At 44.2% G+C, this 23,702-nt stretch overlaps 1 non-coding gene across 1 annotated transcript; it reads left to right on the forward strand.

Moving 5' to 3' along the window:
• Positions 1-9,547: 9,547 nt before the first annotated feature.
• Trnad-guc lies at positions 9,548-9,619 on the forward strand. The gene has a single exon. It is a non-coding gene; the product is annotated as a tRNA-Asp (tRNA).
• Positions 9,620-23,702: the final 14,083 nt, after the last annotated feature.

Here is a 23,702-nt window from a genome sequence, read left to right on the forward strand (position 1 = left end):
CCTGCACACTGAAATCCAGGCACCTGTGCATTCAACCAGTAACAAAACCGTCACCACGGAGGTAAGCCTGTAGGTAATAAGGCCTGCAAGCAGAATTCCAGACACCTGTGCAACGAACCAGTAACGAAACTGTCACCACAGAGGTAAGCCCGTAGGTAATAAGGCCTGCAAACAGAAATCCAGGCACCTGTGCATTCAACCAGTAACAAAACCGTCACCACGGAGGTAAGCCTGTAGGTAATAAGGCCTGCAAGCAGAATTCCAGACACCTGTGCAACGAACCAGTAACGAAACTGTCACCACAGAGGTAAGCCCGTAGGTAATAAGGCCTGCACACAGAAATCCAGGCACCTGTGCATTCAACCAGTAACAAAACCGTCACCACGGAGGTAAGCCTGTAGGTAATAAGGCCTGCAAGCAGAATTCCAGACACCTGTGCAACGAACCAGTAACGAAACTGTCACCACAGAGGTAAGCCCGTAGGTAATATGGCCTGCACACAGAAATCCAGGCACCTGTGCATTCAACTAGTAACAAAACCGTCACCACGGAGGTAAGCCTGTAGGTAATAAGGCCTGCAAGCAGAATTCCAGACACCTGTGCAACGAACCAGTAACGAAACTGTCACCACAGAGGTAAGCCCGTAGGTAATAAGGCCTGCACACAGAAATCCAGGCACCTGTGCATTCAACTAGTAACAAAACCGTCACCACGGAGGTAAGCCTGTAGGTAATAAGGCCTGCAAGCAGAATTCCAGACACCTGTGCAACGAACCAGTAACGAAACTGTCACCACAGAGGTAAGCCCGTAGGTAATATGGCCTGCACACAGAAATCTAGGCACCTGTGCATTCAACTAGTAACAAAACCGTCACCACGGAGGTAAGCCTGTAGGTAATAAGGCCTGCAAGCAGAATTCCAGACACCTGTGCAACGAACCAGTAACGAAACTGTCACCACAGAGGTAAGCCCGTAGGTAATAAGGCCTGCACACAGAAATCCAGGCACCTGTGCATTCAACCAGTAACAAAACCGTCACCACGGAGGTAAGCCTGTAGGTAATAAGGCCTGCAAGCAGAATTCCAGACACCTGTGCAACGAACCAGTGACGAAACTGTCACCACAGAGGTAAGCCCGTAGGTAATAAGGCCTGAACACAGAAATCCAGGCACCTGTGCATTCAACTAGTAACAAAACCGTCACCACGGAGGTAAGCCTGTAGGTAATAAGGCCTGCAAGCAGAATTCCAGACACCTGTGCAACGAACCAGTAACGAAACTGTCACCACAGAGGTAAGCCCGTAGGTAATAAGGCCTGCACACAGAAATCCAGGCACCTGTGCATTCAACTAGTAACAAAACCGTCACCACGGAGGTAAGCCTGTAGGTAATAAGGCCTGCAAGCAGAATTCCAGACACCTGTGCAACGAACCAGTAACGAAACTGTCACCACAGAGGTAAGCCCGTAGGTAATATGGCATGCACACAGAAATCCAGGCACCTGTGCATTCAACTAGTAACAAAACCGTCACCACGGAGGTAAGCCTGTAGGTAATAAGGCCTGCAAGCAGAATTCCAGACACCTGTGCAACGAACCAGTAACGAAACTGTCACCACAGAGGTAAGCCCGTAGGTAATAAGGCCTGCACACAGAAATCCAGGCACCTGTGCATTCAACCAGTAACAAAACCGTCACCACGGAGGTAAGCCTGTAGGTAATAAGGCCTGCAAGCAGAATTCCAGACACCTGTGCAACGAACCAGTAACGAAACTGTCACCACAGAGGTAAGCCCGTAGGTAATAAGGCCTGCACACAGAAATCCAGGCACCTGTGCATTCAACTAGTAACAAAACCGTCACCACGGAGGTAAGCCTGTAGGTAATAAGGCCTCCAAGCAGAATTCCAGACACCTGTGCAACGAACCAGTAACGAAACTGTCACCACAGAGGTAAGCCCGTAGGTAATAAGGCCTGCACACAGAAATCCAGGCACCTGTGCATTCAACTAGTAACAAAACCGTCACCACGGAGGTAAGCCTGTAGGTAATAAGGCCTGCAAGCAGAATTCCAGACACCTGTGCAACGAACCAGTAACGAAACTGTCACCACAGAGGTAAGCCCGTAGGTAATAAGGCCTGCACACAGAAATCCAGGCACCTGTGCATTCAACCAGTAACAAAACCGTCACCACGGAGGTAAGCCTGTAGGTAATAAGGCCTGCAAGCAGAATTCCAGACACCTGTGCGACGAACCAGTAACGAAACTGTCACCACAGAGGTAAGCCCGTAGGTAATAAGGCCTGCACACAGAAATCCAGGCACCTGTGCATTCAACCAGTAACAAAACCGTCACCACGGAGGTAAGCCTGTAGGTAATAAGGCCTGCAAGCAGAATTCCAGACACCTGTGCAACGAACCAGTAACGAAACTGTCACCACAGAGGTAAGCCCGTAGGTAATATGGCCTGCACACAGAAATCCAGGCACCTGTGCATTCAACTAGTAACAAAACCGTCACCACGGAGGTAAGCCTGTAGGTAATAAGGCCTGCAAGCAGAATTCCAGACACCTGTGCAACGAACCAGTAACGAAACTGTCACCACACAGGTAAGCCCGTAGGTAATAAGGCCTGCACACAGAAATCCAGGCACCTGTGCATTCAACCAGTAACAAAACCGTCACCACGGAGGTAAGCCTGTAGGTAATAAGGCCTGCAAGCAGAATTCCAGACACCTGTGCAACGAACCAGTAACGAAACTGTCACCACAGAGGTAAGCCCGTAGGTAATAAGGCCTGCACACAGAAATCCAGGCACCTGTGCATTCAACCAGTAACAAAACCGTCACCACGGAGGTAAGCCTGTAGGTAATAAGGCCTGCAAGCAGAATTCCAGACACCTGTGCAACGAACCAGTAACGAAACTGTCACCACAGAGGTAAGCCCGTAGGTAATAAGGCCTGCACACAGAAATCCAGGCACCTGTGCATTCAACTAGTAACAAAACCGTCACCACGGAGGTAAGCCTGTAGGTAATAAGGCCTGCAAGCAGAATTCCAGACACCTGTGCAACGAACCAGTAACGAAACTGTCACCACAGAGGTAAGCCCGTAGGTAATAAGGCCTGCACACAGAAATCCAGGCACCTGTGCATTCAACTAGTAACAAAACCGTCACCACGGAGGTAAGCCTGTAGGTAATAAGGCCTGCAAGCAGAATTCCAGACACCTGTGCAACGAACCAGTAACGAAACTGTCACCACAGATGTAAGCCCGTAGGTAATAAGGCCTGCACACTGAAATCCAGGTACCTGTGCATTCAACCAGTAACAAAACCGTCACCACGGAGGTAAGCCTGTAGGTAATAAGGCCTGCAAGCAGAATTCCAGACACCTGTGCAACGAACCAGTAACGAAACTGTCACCACAGAGGTAAGCCCGTAGGTAATAAGGCCTGCACACAGAAATCCAGGCACCTGTGCATTCAACTAGTAACAAAACCGTCACCACGGAGGTAAGCCTGTAGGTAATAAGGCCTGCAAGCAGAATTCCAGACACCTGTGCAACGAACCAGTAACGAAACTGTCACCACAGAGGTAAGCCCGTAGGTAATAAGGCCTGCACACAGAAATCCAGGCACCTGTGCATTCAACTAGTAACAAAACCGTCACCACGGAGGAAAGCCTGTAGGTAATAAGGCCTGCAAGCAGAATTCCAGACACCTGTGCAACGAACCAGTAACGAAACTGTCACCACAGAGGTAAGCCCGTAGGTAATAAGGCCTGCACACAGAAATCCAGGCACCTGTGCATTCAACTAGTAACAAAACCGTCACCACGGAGGTAAGCCTGTAGGTAATAAGGCCTGCAAGCAGAATTCCAGACACCTGTGCAACGAACCAGTAACGAAACTGTCACCACAGAGGTAAGCCCGTAGGTAATAAGGCCTGCACACAGAAATCCAGGCACCTGTGCATTCAACCAGTAACAAAACCATCACCACGGAAGTAAGCTTGTAGGTAATAAGGCCTGCAAGCAGAATTCCAGACACCTGTGCAACGAACCAGTAACGAAACTGTCACCACAGAGGTAAGCCCGTAGGTAATAAGGCATGCACACAGAAATCCAGGCACCTGTGCATTCAACTAGTAACAAAACCGTCACCACGGACGTAAGCCTGTAGGTAATAAGGCCTGCAAGCAGAATTCCAGACACCTGTGCAACGAACCAGTAACGAAACTGTCACCACAGAGGTAAGCCCGTAGGTAATAAGGCCTGCACACAGAAATCCAGGCACCTGTGCATTCAACTAGTAACAAAACCGTCACCACGGAGGTAAGCCTGTAGGTAATAAGGCCTGCAAGCAGAATTCCAGACACCTGTGCAACGAACCAGTAACGAAACTGTCACCACAGAGGTAAGCCCGTAGGTAATAAGGCCTGCACACAGAAATCCAGGCACCTGTGCATTCAACTAGTAACAAAACCGTCACCACGGAGGTAAGCCTGTAGGTAATAAGGCCTGCAAGCAGAATTCCAGACACCTGTGCAACGAACCAGTAACGAAACTGTCACCACAGAGGTAAGCCCGTAGGTAATAAGGCCTGCACACAGAAATCCAGGCACCTGTGCATTCAACTAGTAACAAAACCGTCACCACGGAGGTAAGCCTGTAGGTAATAAGGCCTGCAAGCTGAATTCCAGACACCTGTGCAACGAACCAGTAACGAAACTGTCACCACAGAGGTAAGCCCGTAGGTAATAAGGCCTGCACACAGAAATCCAGGCACCTGTGCATTCAACTAGTAACAAAACCGTCACCACGGAGGTAAGCCTGTAGGTAATAAGGCCTGCAAGCAGAATTCCAGACACCTGTGCAACGAACCAGTAACGAAACTGTCACCACAGAGGTAAGCCCGTAGGTAATAAGGCCTGCACACAGAAATCCAGGCACCTGTGCATTCAACCAGTAACAAAACCGTCACCACGGAGGTAAGCCTGTAGGTAATAAGGCCTGCAAGCAGAATTCCAGACACCTGTGCAACGAACCAGTAACGAAACTGTCACCACAGAGGTAGGCCCGTAGGTAATAAGGCCTGCACACAGAAATCCAGGCACCTGTGCATTCAACTAGTAACAAAACCGTCACCACGGAGGTAAGCCTGTAGGTAATAAGGCCTGCAAGCAGAATTCCAGACACCTGTGCAACGAACCAGTAACGAAACTGTCACCACAGAGGTAAGCCCGTAGGTAATAAGGCCTGCACACAGAAATCCAGGCACCTGTGCATTCAACTAGTAACAAAACCGTCACCACGGAGGTAAGCCTGTAGGTAATAAGGCCTGCAAGCAGAATTCCAGACACCTGTGCAACGAACCAGTAACGAAACTGTCACCACAGAGGTAAGCCCGTAGGTAATAAGGCCTGCACACAGAAATCCAGGCACCTGTGCATTCAACTAGTAACAAAACCGTCACCACGGAGGTAAGCCTGTAGGTAATAAGGCCTGCAAGCAGAATTCCAGACACCTGTGCAACGAACCAGTAACGAAACTGTCACCACAGAGGTAAGCCCGTAGGTAATAAGGCCTGCACACAGAAATCCAGGCACCTGTGCATTCAACTAGTAACAAAACCGTCACCACGGAGGTAAGCCTGTAGGTAATAAGGCCTGCAAGCAGAATTCCAGACACCTGTGCAACGAACCAGTAACGAAACTGTCACCACAGAGGTAAGCCCGTAGGTAATAAGGCCTGCACACAGAAATCCAGGCACCTGTGCATTCAACTAGTAACAAAACCGTCACCACGGAGGTAAGCCTGTAGGTAATAAGGCCTGCAAGCAGAATTCCAGACACCTGTGCAACGAACCAGTAACGAAACTGTCACCACAGAGGTAAGCCCGTAGGTAATAAGGCCTGCACACAGAAATCCAGGCACCTGTGCATTCAACTAGTAACAAAACCGTCACCACGGAGGTAAGCCTGTAGGTAATAAGGCCTGCAAGCAGAATTCCAGACACCTGTGCAACGAACCAGTAACGAAACTGTCACCACAGAGGTAAGCCCGTAGGTAATAAGGCCTGCACACAGAAATCCAGGCACCTGTGCATTCAACCAGTAACAAAACCGTCACCACGGAGGTAAGCCTGTAGGTAATAAGGCCTGCAAGCAGAATTCCAGACACCTGTGCAACGAACCAGTAACGAAACTGTCACCACAGAGGTAAGCCCGTAGGTAATAAGGCCTGCACACAGAAATCCAGGCACCTGTGCATTCAACTAGTAACAAAACCGTCACCACGGAGGTAAGCCTGTAGGTAATAAGGCCTGCAAGCAGAATTCCAGACACCTGTGCAACGAACCAGTAACGAAACTGTCACCACAGAGGTAAGCCCGTAGGTAATAAGGCCTGCACACAGAAATCCAGGCACCTGTGCATTCAACTAGTAACAAAACCGTCACCACGGAGGAAAGCCTGTAGGTAATAAGGCCTGCAAGCAGAATTCCAGACACCTGTGCAACGAACCAGTAACGAAACTGTCACCACAGAGGTAAGCCCGTAGGTAATAAGGCCTGCACACAGAAATCCAGGCACCTGTGCATTCAACTAGTAACAAAACCGTCACCACGGAGGTAAGCCTGTAGGTAATAAGGCCTGCAAGCAGAATTCCAGACACCTGTGCAACGAACCAGTAACGAAACTGTCACCACAGAGGTAAGCCCGTAGGTAATAAGGCCTGCACACAGAAATCCAGGCACCTGTGCATTCAACCAGTAACAAAACCATCACCACGGAGGTAAGCCTGTAGGTAATAAGGCCTGCAAGCAGAATTCCAGACACCTGTGCAACGAACCAGTAACGAAACTGTCACCACAGAGGTAAGCCCGTAGGTAATAAGGCCTGCACACAGAAATCCAGGCACCTGTGCATTCAACTAGTAACAAAACCGTCACCACGGAGGTAAGCCTGTAGGTAATAAGGCCTGCAAGCAGAATTCCAGACACCTGTGCAACGAACCAGTAACGAAACTGTCACCACAGAGGTAAGCCCGTAGGTAATAAGGCCTGCACACAGAAATCCATGCACCTGTGCATTCAACTAGTAACAAAACCGTCACCACGGAGGTAAGCCTGTAGGTAATAAGGCCTGCAAGCAGAATTCCAGACACCTGTGCAACGAACCAGTAACAATACTGTCACCACAGAGGTAAGCCCGTAGGTAATAAGGCCTGCACACAGAAATCCAGGCACCTGTGCATTCAACTAGTTTCAAAACCGTCACAACGGATGTAAGCCTGTAGGTAATAAGGCCTGCAAGCAGAATTCCAGACACCTGTGCAACGAACCAGTAACGAAACTGTCACCACAGAGGTAAGCCCGTAGGTAATAAGGCCTGCACACAGAAATCCAGGCACCTGTGCATTCAACTAGTAACAAAACCGTCACCACGGAGGTAAGCCTGTAGGTAATACGGCCTGCAAGCAGAATTCCAGACACCTGTGCAACGAACCAGTAACGAAACTGTCACCACAGAGGTAAGCCCGTAGGTAATAAGGCCTGCACACAGAAATCCAGGCACCTGTGCATTCAACTAGTAACAAAACCGTCACCACGGAGGTAAGCCTGTAGGTAATAAGGCCTGCAAGCAGAATTCCAGACACCTGTGCAACGAACCAGTAACGAAACTGTCACCACAGAGGTAAGCCCGTAGGTAATAAGGCCTGCACACAGAAATCCAGGCACCTGTGCATTCAACTAGTAACAAAACCGTCACCACGGAGGTAAGCCTGTAGGTAATAAGGCCTGCAAGCAGAATTCCAGACACCTGTGCAACGAACCAGTAACGAAACTGTCACCACAGAGGTAAGCCCGTAGGTAATAAGGCCTGCACACAGAAATCCAGGCACCTGTGCATTCAACTAGTAACAAAACCGTCACCACGGAGGTAAGCCTGTAGGTAATAAGGCCTGCAAGCAGAATTCCAGACACCTGTACAACGAACCAGTAACGAAACAGTCACCACGGAAGTAAGCCCGTAGGTAATAAGGTCTGCACACAGAAATCCAGGCACCTGTGCATTCAACTAGTAACAAAACCGTCACCACGGAGGTAAGCCTGTAGGTAATAAGGCCTGCAAGCAGAATTCCAGACACCTGTACAACGAACCAGTAACGAAACCGTCACCACAGAGGTAAGCCCGTAGGTAATGAGGCCTGTATGCAGAAATCCAGACACCTGTGCGAAGAACCAGTAACGAAACCGTCACCACAGAGGTAAGCCCACAGATAATAAGGCCTGAATGCATTTAAGTGATACACACTGTTGTAGTGAGCGTTCTACACAGTCGTCTGCTAATGAGCAACATGCCTGATGCTGATATTCCAGAGTCACTGTAGAGCGTCTTTTATTTTCATCTTGATGTGGGTTATCTTCCGTGAAAATCATTTCTGGCCATATGACCTTTGCTCCTTATCCTCGCAGGTATCGCTTTCAATAGTTTGTCCCCATTTAGTGAAAATCACCCTGTTTATGTTAGAGTTATATATTGTTAAATTCTAGGCAAATATGGTAAGACAAAAGTGGGAGAGGCCGTAAACTATACTTGAGGAAATGGAACAGAAGAAACTGCAATTCTGCCCCCCCCCCCCCCCCCACACACACCAAAAATCAACCCTCAATCCGTGGCTTGGAAAAAGGTGAATAATCCTGTGACATTTCATTCACAATGGTCAGCAAAGTATAGCGGCAATTGTAAATCTATTGCATTTTATTTCATCGTTTAGCGAATCGTACTTGTATCACATAATTTAATCATTTACGTCAAAAATCACCAGCATTTTTAAGAAGGAAAAAAAACAGACTAGCTACGATAGAGGCAGCGAGACGCAGTCAAGTAACAGGTGAACGCCAGCAGATCAGCAGTTAAATAGATGTATTCTGTCACGTTAATACTGCATAGTCTGTGGCACGCGAAGTCATTTGAAAACCAAGGAAGAAAGTGACCACCGGCAATAGACTTGGACATTTGTACAAGTAAATGATTGTGTGTCTACTCAATTATAAACGCAATTTGCATATTTTAAGAATCAGTACAGTGGACTACCAGTCGATCACTTCACTCCCTTTCGTAAATTGGGAATAGTAGCAAAATCCTAACCGAGCTAAAAACTGAGAGAATTGCAGGAAATATTAATTTTTTTAACGTTGTCTGCACTTTTAAAATACTGAGGTGTCATGTATGAAACGTCCTTTGCTTCAGCATTTTTTCCATCCAAGGACAGTAAGCTGACTCCACATAATCATTATGGAAAAGAATGAGGAAAAAGTGCTACACATCATTAAGCAGAAAGAAAATTTATCAATTAAGCATGAAAAAGAGCAGCGCGGTGTCTCACGCAAGGTGGCGTGGTTACTGAAGATTGTCTTACCACAGAGACTTAACAACGTCGGCAACATTTTGCAGACAACACTTATTTCGCTATCCACTGTCGAAATGATAAAACACGTTTAACGTTTACGTCATGCGTGTCTTAGCTTATTACATAGTTGAATTTCGAAGTCCTCGGTAGTATAGTGGTTAGTATCCCCGCCTGTCACGCGGGAGACCCGGGTTCGATTCCCGGCCGGGGAGAATATTTTTAACACATTAAAATAATTTCTAGCTGCTTTCATTCTTCAGAAAGAGTGTCAGTTTCACTGCATGTTCCCTGTTATAGAAGACCTATAACGAACTACTTTATGACGCGCTCCAGTTTGGAAGCGTCTACAACAATTTTGTGTTGTCTTCAACCCGAACACTGGTTTGGTACTGCTCTCCGTTCAAATCTGCTCAGTGCAGGTATCTTCATCCCAGCTCAACTACTACAACCATCATTCATTTTGGACCTGACAACTGTATTCAAGTTTTGGTCTCAATCCACATTCCTTGATGCCTCAGGGCACGCCATCTCAACCGTATCCTTATTTTAATCAATTTGTGCCATAAATTTCTTTTTTCGCATCAGTTTTCACTATCTCTTCACTAATTACTCGAGCAGCCCATCAAATCTCCACCAGCTTTCTGTGGCTCCACATTTCAAAAGTTTCTGTTCTCTTCTCGTCTAAATTGCTTACCACCTACCTTCCACTCCGACACAAACTTACACTTCAGATACCTTCAGAAATAACATTTAAATTTATATTTGTCGTTATCAAATTTTTGTTTTCAGAAATGTTTTTCTTCCTATTGCCAGTCTGCATTTTATATCCTCTCTATGTGACAAGTTGTGTTGTTTTGCTGCCCAAAGATCAAAACTTCTCGACTACTTTTAGTGTTTCATTACGTCATCTATTTACGTCATATATTTTGCTATTCAGATAGCAAAAATCATCTCTTATTTTCGGGGTCTCATTTCCTAATGTAATTCCTTCAGCATACCCTGAATTCGACTACATTCCATTAACCTTTTTGATGTACATGTTATAATCTGTTTTCGAGACACTATCCATCAATTGCATAACGCCATCAGCAAACCACGAAGTTTTTATTTCTTCTCTTTGAACTTTAATTTCCTTTTTAAATTTCTCCTTGGTTTCCTTCGCAGTACTTTAGTCTTTGCAGTTTTACCCCCGATTGTTTCATCCATAATCAATCGACCACATGTGCATGTAATAACACAAGTATCGCTGGATTTTCACGCTTCCAGGAACATGTTCATACTCAGTGTTGGTAAATGATATGTGCACGTGCACGTCGGCCTTTTCATATTTCGGAAATCACATGTATACGGGCTCTCAACTATGTAACTTGAACACACCGAGTATTTCGAAAGCGAAGTTTTCTATTAATCACATCATGCAAAAAAGCAAGTAATTTACTGTGTTGCTAAGACATGCATGATACTTATGTAGTAATATATTGAATCGAATTGTGTTTTTGTGTACTGGAGGATTTTTTTTAAGGACTGGAAACCTCTTGGACCTGAGAGTTTAGTGACAGAACGAACTTTGATGTTGATAGTGAAATATTCCCAGTAGTGTCTGGGTAATGCTCGAAACAGAAATGCCTAGGCTGGAGGCAAAAAGTTGTCTCTCCCCTGCTGACGACGAAAATATTGCCGAACAGTGCCCAACTAGATGCATAAAATGATGCAAACTCATCGTAACCGTTTAGTGTGGCTCCTGGTGTCTTTATATTTTTGACGGCGCGAGAAGTACACAGAAATCTCGGTATTCAACTCTCCAAAAGGATGCGACTCCGAATCAAAGGCATACGCCTGAACTGTTTTATACTAGATGGAAAAAAAATCATAATTGTTCAAACAGACAAGCAAGTGTGCTCTTCAGTGTAGTTATGGACAACATCAAAAGCGAAGTTCGCCAAGGGCCACAGCTGATGATACGAAATCATAACATATGAAGATAGTTTGGTGATATGAGTAGATAATGAGCAGAAACTGGAAAAACAACTCAATACGTGGCAGACGTTTCCTGAAAATGCAGACATCGAAATAAGCTTAAAAAAAGTGAAGTCGTGCAAAGCAACAGGGAAAATGGACAAATGAAGGGTGCAAGTTGTAATGGAAAAATCATTAAATAAGTAGACGCTTTCAATTATCAAAGGAAACATGAAGGAAGAAACTTCGGAAGGGATAGAAAATTGCTCAGAATTTTACTATTATATATCAGATATATTTAGGAACTGGAAAATATCAGTAAAAGTACAGACCATGACAAACAAATCATTATCTACAAATTTTGACCTGTGGATCAGAATGTTGGACTTAGACAAAACAAAACCTGTGGAGAATACAAGCGACAGAGATACTCTTTCTACGATGGATCCTTTGTAAGACGACAACGGACCTGAAGGGACCGGATCAGAAATGAAACAATACGAAACACGCTTAAGATCAGTCCCTTAAAAGAAACAACAGCGATTAATACGTTGAAACGATTTGGCCACGTCACAGGGGAAACGCAGGGTACCAAGAAAATCTCTGGAATAGACACAATCTGGAACAAGAGCAATTGGAAGACCATGAACAAAATGGAAAGATCAATTGAAGGATGATGTGAATCACAGAGGATACTGGGAGGAAATGTTGAACGACAGGTTGTACGAGAAAAGAGTAGATTGGAAGGAGCTCTGTGAACGACTTGCGAAGCAGAAACGTTTTAGGTAGAAGAGACTCGGAGTGTCCAAGTTTCGTTGTTCATCCTCTACAGGAAAACGTATTATGGCTGTAAGGCACTGGGCTCATATTGAGCAGGACGGCGGCTCAAATCCACGTCTCACTATCTAGATTTGGATTCAACACGGATGTCTTGAATCGCTTAAGGTGAACTGCGGGCTAGTCTGTCTGAAAGGGCACAGCTGAATTCTTCCCCCATCCTTCGCCGAACAGAGACTGTGCCTTTCGAAGTCATTATGCAAATGAAGTCTTCATAGCAGTTTCAAGTTGGTGGCCTCGCTTTCTTTTCTCTAATGGAAGCGGTTTCCACCTTTTTTCTGTCATCTAGATTCATTTATCCTTTCAAGTTGTTTGTAGCAAAGTAGGCGTTTCACTTAGATGTTTCTATAGCAGCCACCTTGTCTCCTCTAATTTACCTCTCAGTCGTTTATAGTATTTTTCTTTATGTTCATCTTATAACCTTTTTAAAGTCATTATCCATTCTGCTGAACTGTGCTCTCAAGTTCTTTGCCTTCTCTGAGAAAATTATGTTTTTAATACTTCCCACTAAATTTCAATTACCTTTCTAAATATCTCCTTGGTTTCATTTGCTTTTTCCTCAATGAACAGAATGAATACCATTGTGGGATAGGCTACAACTATGTCTCTCTCCCTTCTCCCCCACTGCATTCCCTTCAGGTCCTTCAACTCTTACCACTCCGATCTGATTTCTGCTCAGGTTGTAAGTAACCTTTTGCTTTCTGTACTTCATCACTGCTACCTTAAGAAATGCAAAGAGTGTATTCCAGTCTACAGTAATAGCAGTGTGACAAAGTATGTGTTATCTCATGTTGCACTGTTGCCAAATTTATTCAAGATGGCGGATCCAATGTGGCGGCTATTAATGTGGCATTGTCACAGTGATATCATGGAGGGAAGTTCAAATTTTGGCGGGAAAATAGATCAATTCGGCTATCTCCAATACCCTAACCCCCTCCCCTACCATCTGGAAATTGGAAGGAAAAGAGTCTATGCTGTGCTGCTGGGTAGGATGGATCAAAGTCTTTGTTTGCATGCATTGCTCCCCTCCCCTTCTCTCTCCTATTGGGGAATTGGTGGGAAAAGGACTCAGTTGTGCTGGGCTGCCAAATAGGATGGACTTAAGTATACATTGTTTATTTAAGCTGATTGAGTTGTCATAGGCAGTAGCACCGCCCAGTGAGTTCACAATGAGATCTGGAGTCCGACTCACCCAGCTCACAGCACCAACACCAGAGCACACTCTTGTCCGATGTCCTCTCACCTCCTGTTACATAATCCAAAATGGAGGTTTGGGGAAAAATAGTGGGAAAAGGACTCTGTATCTAGCTGCTGGACTGGGAGGATGGACATAATTGTTTACTGCGTTCAATGGATGAGATGTCTGTGTGGAGAAGAAGGAGAAGATTAGCTGTAACCATGCACAGAGGAATGTGTCGATAGCAATGATATTTGGTGAAGACGAATACATTTCGTGAAATAATGAAGATGCAGTATGATGGGGCTAAGGTACACTTTGCGACTCATGCTTATAAATACATGTGCTGTAACTGCAGATCATTAGATAAAAGCCCAGTCAGTGTTTCAAAGCGCAAGACATTCACTCCAGAGTGTCTGTGCCCCGCTGGAAGACAGGCAGTGCGCCGGGCTTCATTCCCCACGAGTCTCCACACTGGCTGACGCCATGGCCACATGGTAGCTGCAGGGCTGCGCACTACGTATTCCCTGTCGAATTGGAAATACCCGTGGCTCTCTTCCTCTTTCATATCCCAGGTGCACGGACAACCTTTGTGATTGACATGAACTGCTTCAGGACTTATTACACCTGGTGTTGCGTAATATTGTCACACACTTAATTTGAAGATGTCACAAGAACTAAATGTGCCACTGCACAAAGAGAGAGAGAGGGAGAGAGACAGCATTGCAGGTGACACAAGAATATTAAAAAAATTACACGTTTTATTACGAGGAATACTACCTCCGCCACACTTGGACACAGCCTCTAAAAAGATGCCAGCACACTTGTGAAACCATCGCAGAAACACTTTGCATGCTTTAAGGAGAAATACCCTTTTCTTTGAGCACGAGCTGCTTCAGGAGTTAACAAATTTAGTTGAATATGTCACTAAGTGCACTTTCAAAAAGATCGCTGAACAGTAGTTTGTTTTAGTTTTGGAATTATACCGCCACACTCCAACATGTACTATAAAACGATCGCTGCACACTTCTGAAAGCTCCCTGAGACACTTCACGTGCTTTTGTAACAGGTCCCGAAACCAATATCAGCTGCAATATCTGATTTTACATGCCAAAACGACGACATTTGCAAATCTCTGTCACTCTAAACAGGACGCTCACTATTTTTGGAGCTTTAGTTGATTGTTTGAAGGCACTGCCAGAGAGAGAGAGAGAGAAGAATTTCCGAGTCCTGCAGCTGCTGTGGCGTCCATCACTTTAGTGAAACGGTGAGTGGGCTTAGTTGTGTATTTGCTGCTGCTGGAGTCGGGGACGATATTTCCCTCACTTCTCGAAACACACACTGTTGTCTAAGCACAGACGGCAAAATGAGAACAATTACACAAACTGAATTTGAAGCACTGTGCTACAGACGAGGAAAATGGTTGGAATTTTCGATGTCCTACAGCTGCTGCTCTGGAGACGCTCTAAAGCCACAATGGCGGATGAAGGAGAGCATCCTGCCACAGATGGATGGTCTGCTTGGATGTGTCTCTCAACATCCAAACAAAAAAGACATCACGTTACTCTCAGAACTTTCTGTAGATACCTTTCTCCTTCATGTTTGAACCAGTCTGTTGAAGCTCCTATGCCCCGCACAAAGGCTGTTTTGTGCATGGGGCATTCTGATTGGCTCTTAGTGAATTTACCTGCCAAAGTACGGCAGCTGCCGGTGTGGGAGCACTGTTGGGTTGATTTGGGGGAGGAGACAAAACTGCCAGGTCACCGGTCTCATCAGATTAGGGAAGGGTGGGGAAAGGAAGTCGGCCGTCCCCTTTCAAAGGAACTATCCCGGTATTTGCCCGAAGCGATTCAGGGAACTCACGGAAAACCTAAATCAGGATTTGTTTCTCAAATCAACAGAGTGCGTTAACATGCAGTAGCACAGGTGAAGTAGTTTTGTTGCTCGATTTTCTTACACTGCGACCGAAAGGTGTCTCAGTTGATGGCAACAAATTCCAGCTGTGTTGCACACACCCCTTGGAGCAGAATTCGTAGCCCAAACACACTTTTGGAGCTATCAGATGTAAAATTTTATGTTCACACTACTCTTTGCTCGAGTTTACGTCTTTTGGTGGGGCTCAGCCTTTCATTTCTTCTTAGGGAGTTAACGATAAAGGCATCGTAACACGTCACCAATAACAGTACTGTATACGAATGCTCAATGAGCGACCTGATGACGTTCAATAATAGTCACTCCATGACTTTTGTTGTTTCGAATTAGAGCATGCAGTACTCCTACGCCAGACTTCTGAACTTTGCCTGATGAATGCAAATGTCGCATGATGGTAAAATAGTAATCTATCACATATATCAGTAGTTTTCGCAAAATCACTCACTCCACACACAATCCAAATCTTTCTAGCTGTCTCCTCTGCATTCACCCCTCTGTTTTACCAAAAGTAAACGTTGTGTTGCAGATGTTACACCTATTTCCACATGCGACTCAATTTTACAACTCTTAACTGTAGTTCATTATTTTCAAGTTTGCAAAATCCAATGCTTAACTGCAAGATGATAACTAGAACTTCAAATACGAAAATGACAGTTAATACATACACTGACAGCGTCGCGACGCGTTCACCTGGGCGGCGCCGGATTTCAGGCGGCGGGTGGCGTCTGGCCGGTGGCCGGTAGCCGCTGCAGCGCGAGGAAACGCTCGAGCGTGAGCTGCTATGATCGCGACGCAGCCACGAGCTGTCCTGCGGAGTTGTTTCTGGAATACTTGTTATTGCTGGTGGGTAGAATGTCAAGCGTATTATCTTCGATGTTCAATCAGACTCATAACTTCAGACGAGGGCCGAAATGTAGTGAAAAAGAAAAAAATTACAGGTGGACGCGAACAGGCGACTGTAAGTTTTGAATGCACGACGATTACCAATAGACCACGGGCTCACACACTCCGAGAACATCTCGGAAGTAGACAACACTTCCTCCTAACACTTCCGCATCTTACAGTGTTGCCAGATTGTGCAGATGGCCGGACTTGTCAGGGGCGGTCAGTTTTATTGGTCACCTTCAGTGAACGACTCGGACTTAGTCTCTGTGGCGGTCAGTTTTTATGTCTAAGACTGTACATGGGAGGGAATAACTGTCCAGCGCAAACACATGCCGAACTGAATGTTCTCAAATTTCCACAGAGAACACAGGCAATCACGAAGGCTGCCCAACACATACTGAGTGTTAGTTCGCTATTCGCCAGTCTAGAGGGCGACAAGGTTAGGTCAGCTACATTCCTGTAATCCAGCTTTTCCGGCCCAGACAGCTCTCACTGTAAACCAAAAATGTCAATTGTTCAGGCCACAAGCCACGGTCGACACGCGCTCTTTGCACGCCAGGCCGAATCGTCCTAGGGAACCAGTCACATATATTTTATCACCGTACTTAAAGTTAAATATTATGATTGCACCCTCAATCAGATGCCATTTGACAATGAGCGAAGTATCAGAAATACCTTCTCCTGGCGACTGTGGCTCTGGAAATATAAAGATCTATAGCATTCTTATGACTGGACACAATTTTTCACCTAAAAAGAATCTTTCATTCCCCTTATGGCAATCACAGTTTCCCTAGTCAAATCCATACCTTCCCTACGACAGGACATAGTCATTTTCCTTGCACATGTCAGAACACACACACGTCATAAGCCTGCTGATCACAGCGAATCTACCATACATCCTGTACTAAGTATAATACTTCGCCAATAACTGAATGCTGATTATGTCAAACAATATTGAGTGAAAATCTGCGATAGACGGATATGTCTCATTTGTTTGCTTGCGAGTGGTACCAGTGAGTCTTAGGAACAGAGACATCACGTGGTAATGATATCCATATTAAAAACTATACACGCTTTATAAATCGAGGTATGATATTGCTTTCGAATGAAATGGTTTTTCACACAAATATCGCAACATTGAATATAGATGATGATCATGGGGTGTGTATTTACACCTTGAAAGCGTAGGGAGCACATCGCCAGTGATGTATGCTCATAATAAAATTCAGCTATATCGTGCATGTGTCACTGAATTTAGAAAGTGATTCGGTTAAGTAACATGGTATGAAGTCAGTATTTGCAACTCCTTCATGCCACCGCTACATTTTTCTCCAGAATGTGTAATGCATTCTATCTCGATGCCATGTCAGAGTTCTGCAATATACCCGCTGGGTTATAGATGATGGTTGATTAGGAATGATTACATACAATAAATGGTGTGCTATGTGACGAATCACTTAAGAAATGTACAAAATCCTATGACCACTACACTGGCTTTTCAGATCCATAGTGTTACACTTTCTGGTAGAAATGCTGTCTGCGATTTGGAATCAATCCATTCAATCACATATCTGCATTGTATCCTACGGAGAAGTCTTTTGACGATTATAGCCACTAGTGGATCATATTTATAGCAGTCTCATACCTTGAAATGACTCAGCCTCCATTACTAACAATGAATGAACTGAGACATCGCATAACAGCAGCTGTGGAAGCTGTAAATCAAGACTTGCTCACCGCAATGTGGGACCAATTTGAATATCGCATTTACATATGCCATGCGTCTCAAGGGGGGCGATACTGAAGACCTATAAAAAGGTATTAAAGAATAAACTTTTTGGTTTCCTGTTCATCAAAAAACAAAATTCATAGTACATGTTTATTAGTTTCAGAAATATAGACGTGGCAAGTTGGATGATTTTTTCTGATACACCCTGTACACCGAAAACAAATATCGTCTGATGCAGTAACCCCAATTAAATATACAGGTATTGACCCACTCCGTCGCTTCCACAGACCACTGTAAAATGTCACTGCCTGTGCTGGAGGAGGAAGACCATATCCCACCGACTTACTATCAGTCACAAGAGAAGGTCCCTGTGCTGTTTTTGACAAATTTTTTTCCCTGCTGTAAAACATTCAAGCAGTTTATGACACAGCTTTTGTACACTGACATACATTTTGTGAGGTCTGTGTCATTTTCTAAACTGACATTAACATGTTTAGATCCACTGACTCTCACAGAAAAGTGCCGTCAATGCGAACAAGAGGTGACCGAGATGTGTAACTAATGGCACCCCATACCATTACGCCGGGTGATACGCCAGTAAGGCTATGACGAATACACGCTTCCAATGTGCGTTCACCGCCATGTCACCAAACATGGATGCGACCATCATGATGCTGTAAACAGAACCTGGATTCATCGGAAAACATGACGTTTTGCCATTCGTTCACCCAGGTTCGTCGTTGAGTACACCATCGTAGGCGCTCCCGTCTGTGATGCAGCGTCAAGGATAACTGCAGCCACGGTCTCCGAGCTGATAGTCCATGCTGCAGCAAACGTCGTCGAACTGTTCGTGCAGATGGTTTTTGTCTTGCAAACGTCCCCATCTGTTGACTCAGACGTGGCTCCACGATCCGTTACAGCCATGCGGATAAGATGCCTGTCATCTCGGCTGCTAGTGATACGAGGCCGCTGGGATCCAGCATGGCGTTCCGTATTACCCTCCTGAACCCACCGATTCCATATTCTGCTAACAGTCACTGGATCTTCACCAACGCGACCAGCAATGTCGCGATACGATAAATCGCAATCGCGATAGGCTACAATCCCACCTTTATCAAAGTCGGAAACATGATCGTACGCATTTCTGCTCCTTACACGAGGCATCACAACAACGTTTCACCAGGCAACGCCGGTCAACTGCTGTTTGTGTATGTGAAATCGGTTGGAAACTTTCCTCATGTTGTAGGTGTCACCATCGGCGCCAGCCTTGTATGAATGCTCTGAAAAGCATCTTCTTCCTGTCGGTTATATTTCGCGTCTGTAGCACCTCATCTTCGTGGTGTAGCAATTTTAATGGCCAGTTGAGCAATTTTACCATAATTTCAACATCAACCAGTGGCATGGTAAGATGCGTCTCAGTCTCTGTATCGTCACTAAACCGCCCCTTCACTACTTTACGAGTACCATATACGTAATTGAGAATGTAGATGGATGATTGTGCAGTACATCCATTCACTGTTAATTCGCGAACATATACACCAATGTACAACAGAGATATTTCTAGCACTTCGATCATAGTGCATAATTATGATCTTTCCCTACATGGATGTAGGTCACACTGCATTCTCGCATTCTTAGGATGAAGTTAGAGATTGAAAGAACAGCTTGCACTGTCTTTCACCAACCCTCCCTGTAGCATTTTAACCATTTTAATTTGCACCTGACCAGAAGTAGACTGTTATCTTCCGGATCTCATGAAGGAACAAAGTGAACCTAGTCCGTAACTACTGTTTCGCACCAATCTTACTCATGGTACCCACACAGGTGCACGAGATTTCTCCAGATGCATGAATGTCGAAGAGGTTAGCACCCCTTATCGGTGTACAGTACGTATGGAAGTTTTGTGATGTAATAGCAAAGAGTTAAGAAGAAGAAGAAAAATGGGTGGGTTGTATGCATGATGGAGCTTCAGACGGATGGAGTTCAAAGCATTTCACATAAACCAGCTGCACTATCAATTCTGAAGTATTGTTATAGTGTCTGGTATCAGTACCAAAAATGTACTGGTAAGAGAGAACATAAAGACATGCACTCCTGGGGCTACATTGTTCTGCACTTAAAATGCGCTATAATGTTAGAACGGTGCGGTTTCCAACCTGTTAGTCATATGGAATGTGACAGAGTTAATATTCCAATGTAATAAATATACTTCCAGCACATGACATACATTCTCCTTGCAGGTTTCTCTACGATAAACTATGGTTACAAACTGTAAAGTGAAATAACTACTTCCTTAAAACATCGATACTTTGTGAGACATGCGTACTACAGCTTTGCAGAAGTTATAGTGCCCACTGTTACATCCGATCATGGTTCAGAAATTATACTATGCTGGCATCAGTCCTATAAAATGATAGTTAGTAATGTAAAATGCCTCTTACAGGAAAACAAACAAACGCATATCAGCGGTGTCTGACATGTGAAATGACACGTCATCCTGCCACTAACTCCATAAACAGGACATCAGTCAAGCAGATGTGTACATGGTGATTTGAGTATCTCACAAATACCTGTCGCTGACTTAGAATCACTGTAGTATTTAAACTGAAGACTCGATTTTATGCCTCCTAACATGTGGCTGGGGAATGGAGTATGTCACATAAATCTTCGTTCATCTAGAGGAAAGTGCCAAAAGAGAATGGACATGTTTCATCATCATCCCACATGAGATGGACGTCCTCTGATGACTGAGAGTAGTGGTCTAAGTCACATAGAACACGCCATTGTACAGATTACGCCACACAACTGATGCAACCTGACAGAACAATGGAAAGCAGTGGCTAAATGACCTGCAACAACATCTCCCCCTCTCTCTAGAATGCATAATCAGTCTACCTTTACATCATACGTCATTGCAACTCAATTTCAACCGGTCACTCCATCCACTTCCTATCATCCTTCGACACAGATGCAAAAAAGTTTAGAGGCAGATGTTCTTTTTGTCCAGGAAAGCATCAAAGACAGCAGTCAACTCGCGTGTATTACTTTTACCTCAACAGAAATACAGTAGAATGTTGCCATACAACATCTGTTTGTTAGCTGACACCACAGAGAATACAGAAAACCACATTGTAAATACTATTTTTTTAGGTTTTAAAACACATAATCAATCATTGCACAGGGTCAACCAAGCAATCCATTCTGTAGTTGCATATTGGAGTCCCCCAGCTCGTAACACAACTGTTTTTAGCTGAGGTCACACGGCGTCCCACAGTTCGTCAGCCTGCAACATGCATTGGCTGCCAGGCCGCTTGTCACTGGGCAGGCCCCACGCTCTGACAGGTGCTAATCCTAGGCACACTTCTTGTCTCTCAGGAAACACCACAGCCTTGTTTATTTGTGACCACGTGAATTCAACAACAGACCTGATGTTGCACTGCCTTTCTCCCTGAGCCGTCCGCGACAGATACGCATACAGAAAACAGAGCAAATGCATTGCAACTGTGCTCGAGTACTGTTGTGATGAAGCAACTGCCTACTTAAATCCTTTTTTCATTTTTGAACTAATTACCATTAACAAATGTGAATATAATTTGTATTTTCATAACAGGGAAAGGTTGACCCTCAGTTTTAAAGAGTATAGTATCAAGTCTAATTTTGTGCCTAGTTTTAGGTATGTAATTGATTTTCTAATTTATTTCGACTATTCCTAGTTAGTGTCTTTCATTATAGGGCGAAATCAGCAATCGTTTCGTAACTTCAATTCTACTGTTGACATATAAACAAATATAAATCCTGTACTAATTATAAACATTTGGAAGACTAAATACTAGTAATCTAGTATCTATTTGGCTCTATTCGAAAACATGTTAGCAAAACCAACCCTTAATTAGTTCCAAAGTAATTAACTGTTTTGTCCAAAGTATTGTTTGCATAACTATATCTGTTAATTTCATCATTTCATAAACAATTCGGCATAAACCTTGTAGAAGAAACTGTTGAAAAGACGGAATTTATCGATGTATTCAGTTAATCGAATAAGTTAAGTTTTAATTGTAATTTCTGTAAACTTACACAATGTGTAGTTTCAAGGCCTATTAGTGTGATGATATATAAGGGCCCGATTTTTGGTTACGAGACCGTCAGCAGACAGCCGAGTTTCAGACGAGGAACCTGTGTTGGTTAGAACGACAACAACGCTTTTGCTTAGCTGTGAAATAAGTGTTACACCATTAGGCCATTTGTTAAAACAATGACATTGTCTGCTCCATACGTACCTTTCTATTCTTCTTGCTGCTTAGGTTTTTACTGCTCATAGATGTGGATGTTTCCCTGCACACTGTTAGTGAGGCTTATCGAAAGTTAAATAATAGTGCACTGGCCATACAACTGTGTATTATTGCGGGTGGTGAACAGTGAAATTAAAGTACTGTGAAACGCAACTGTGCACCTGTCAGCTGCATTATTTACAGTGGTCAGTGTTGGAATCCATGACCCATTTTTCAGCCAGTGCAGCAACACAGTACATCGACACCGAGGACAATCAAAACAAACGAATACATAAAGCACACAGAACCGCTACACAGTACTATTCTACACTATCCAAGCAGAAAAAAACGTGGGTGTCAACAACTGCACTACCGTATTTACAAGCAATTTTAGAATACGTGGCAAGAGAGTCTCGTAATTTGTCCATCTGCAGAAATAAAGATCGGATAGTACTTCCACACCGGCGCAGCAGCATTGGCGGGTTTCAAACCGAAAAAAAATCCAAGCTCTCCTCGACAGGAGCAGAGCAGTGTAACTGAGGAAGTGTCTTTGGCGATAATTTTCGTATTTCATGATGTGCAGACCACTTTTGCAGGGCTTAACTGTCAGTGCAATATGACATCTGTATGCTTTTTCGATCTGTACAAAATAGTTTTGCCACTGAAAGTCCCGTCTGCAGAAAATGGCGGACAGTGCTCTCACACTGGCAGCAGCAGTAGTAAGCAAAATATGTCAACTTACTGATTTCTCTCTCTCCAAAATTTGCTATGATTCTAACCGCAAATGTGGCTGAACCAAGTTGTTCTAGGAGTTCCAAAATGTATTTTTTACAATTTAAATTGTCATCAATATGTACACCTAAGAATTTTGGAGCTTCCACCCTATATATTATTCCATTACCATGTGTTACATTTATCACTGGTGCAGTACCCCTAGAACTGCAAAACTGAATATCATGTGTCTTTGTGAAATTCGGGATGAGACCATACAATACTTGTGTCATCTGCAAAAAGAACTATTTCTGCTTGTTGTACATTCGATGGTATATCATTTACATATATGAGAAACAGCAGTGGACCTAATACCGAGCCTTGGGGAACCCCATACGTGATTTCTTCCCAGTCAGAATTATGTCCTTGGATTCTGTTGGCTGAATTACAACTAAGTACAACTTTCTGCATTCTTTTGGTTAGATATCATGTAATCCACTGGTTAGCTATACCATCAATCCTATAAAACTTCAATTTATCTAGGAGTATGATTCACACAACCAAATGCCTTGGATAGGTCACAGAAAATAGCTACCGGTACTATTTTCTTATTTAATGCTTGTAATATCAGGTGTGTGAACATGTAAGTGGCATTCTCAGTAGAGCAACCCTTCTGAAATCAAAAAAGTGATTTGCTGAGGATATTATCGTTGCCAAGATGAGCTACTATTCTAGAGTACATCACTTTTTCAACAATTTTGGAAAATGATGTCAGCAGTGAAATATGTCGGTAGTTACCG

The sequence above is a fragment of the Schistocerca americana genome, chromosome 9 (assembly GCF_021461395.2).
Source record: "Schistocerca americana isolate TAMUIC-IGC-003095 chromosome 9, iqSchAmer2.1, whole genome shotgun sequence".
NCBI classification, from domain to species: domain Eukaryota; kingdom Metazoa; phylum Arthropoda; class Insecta; order Orthoptera; family Acrididae; genus Schistocerca; species Schistocerca americana.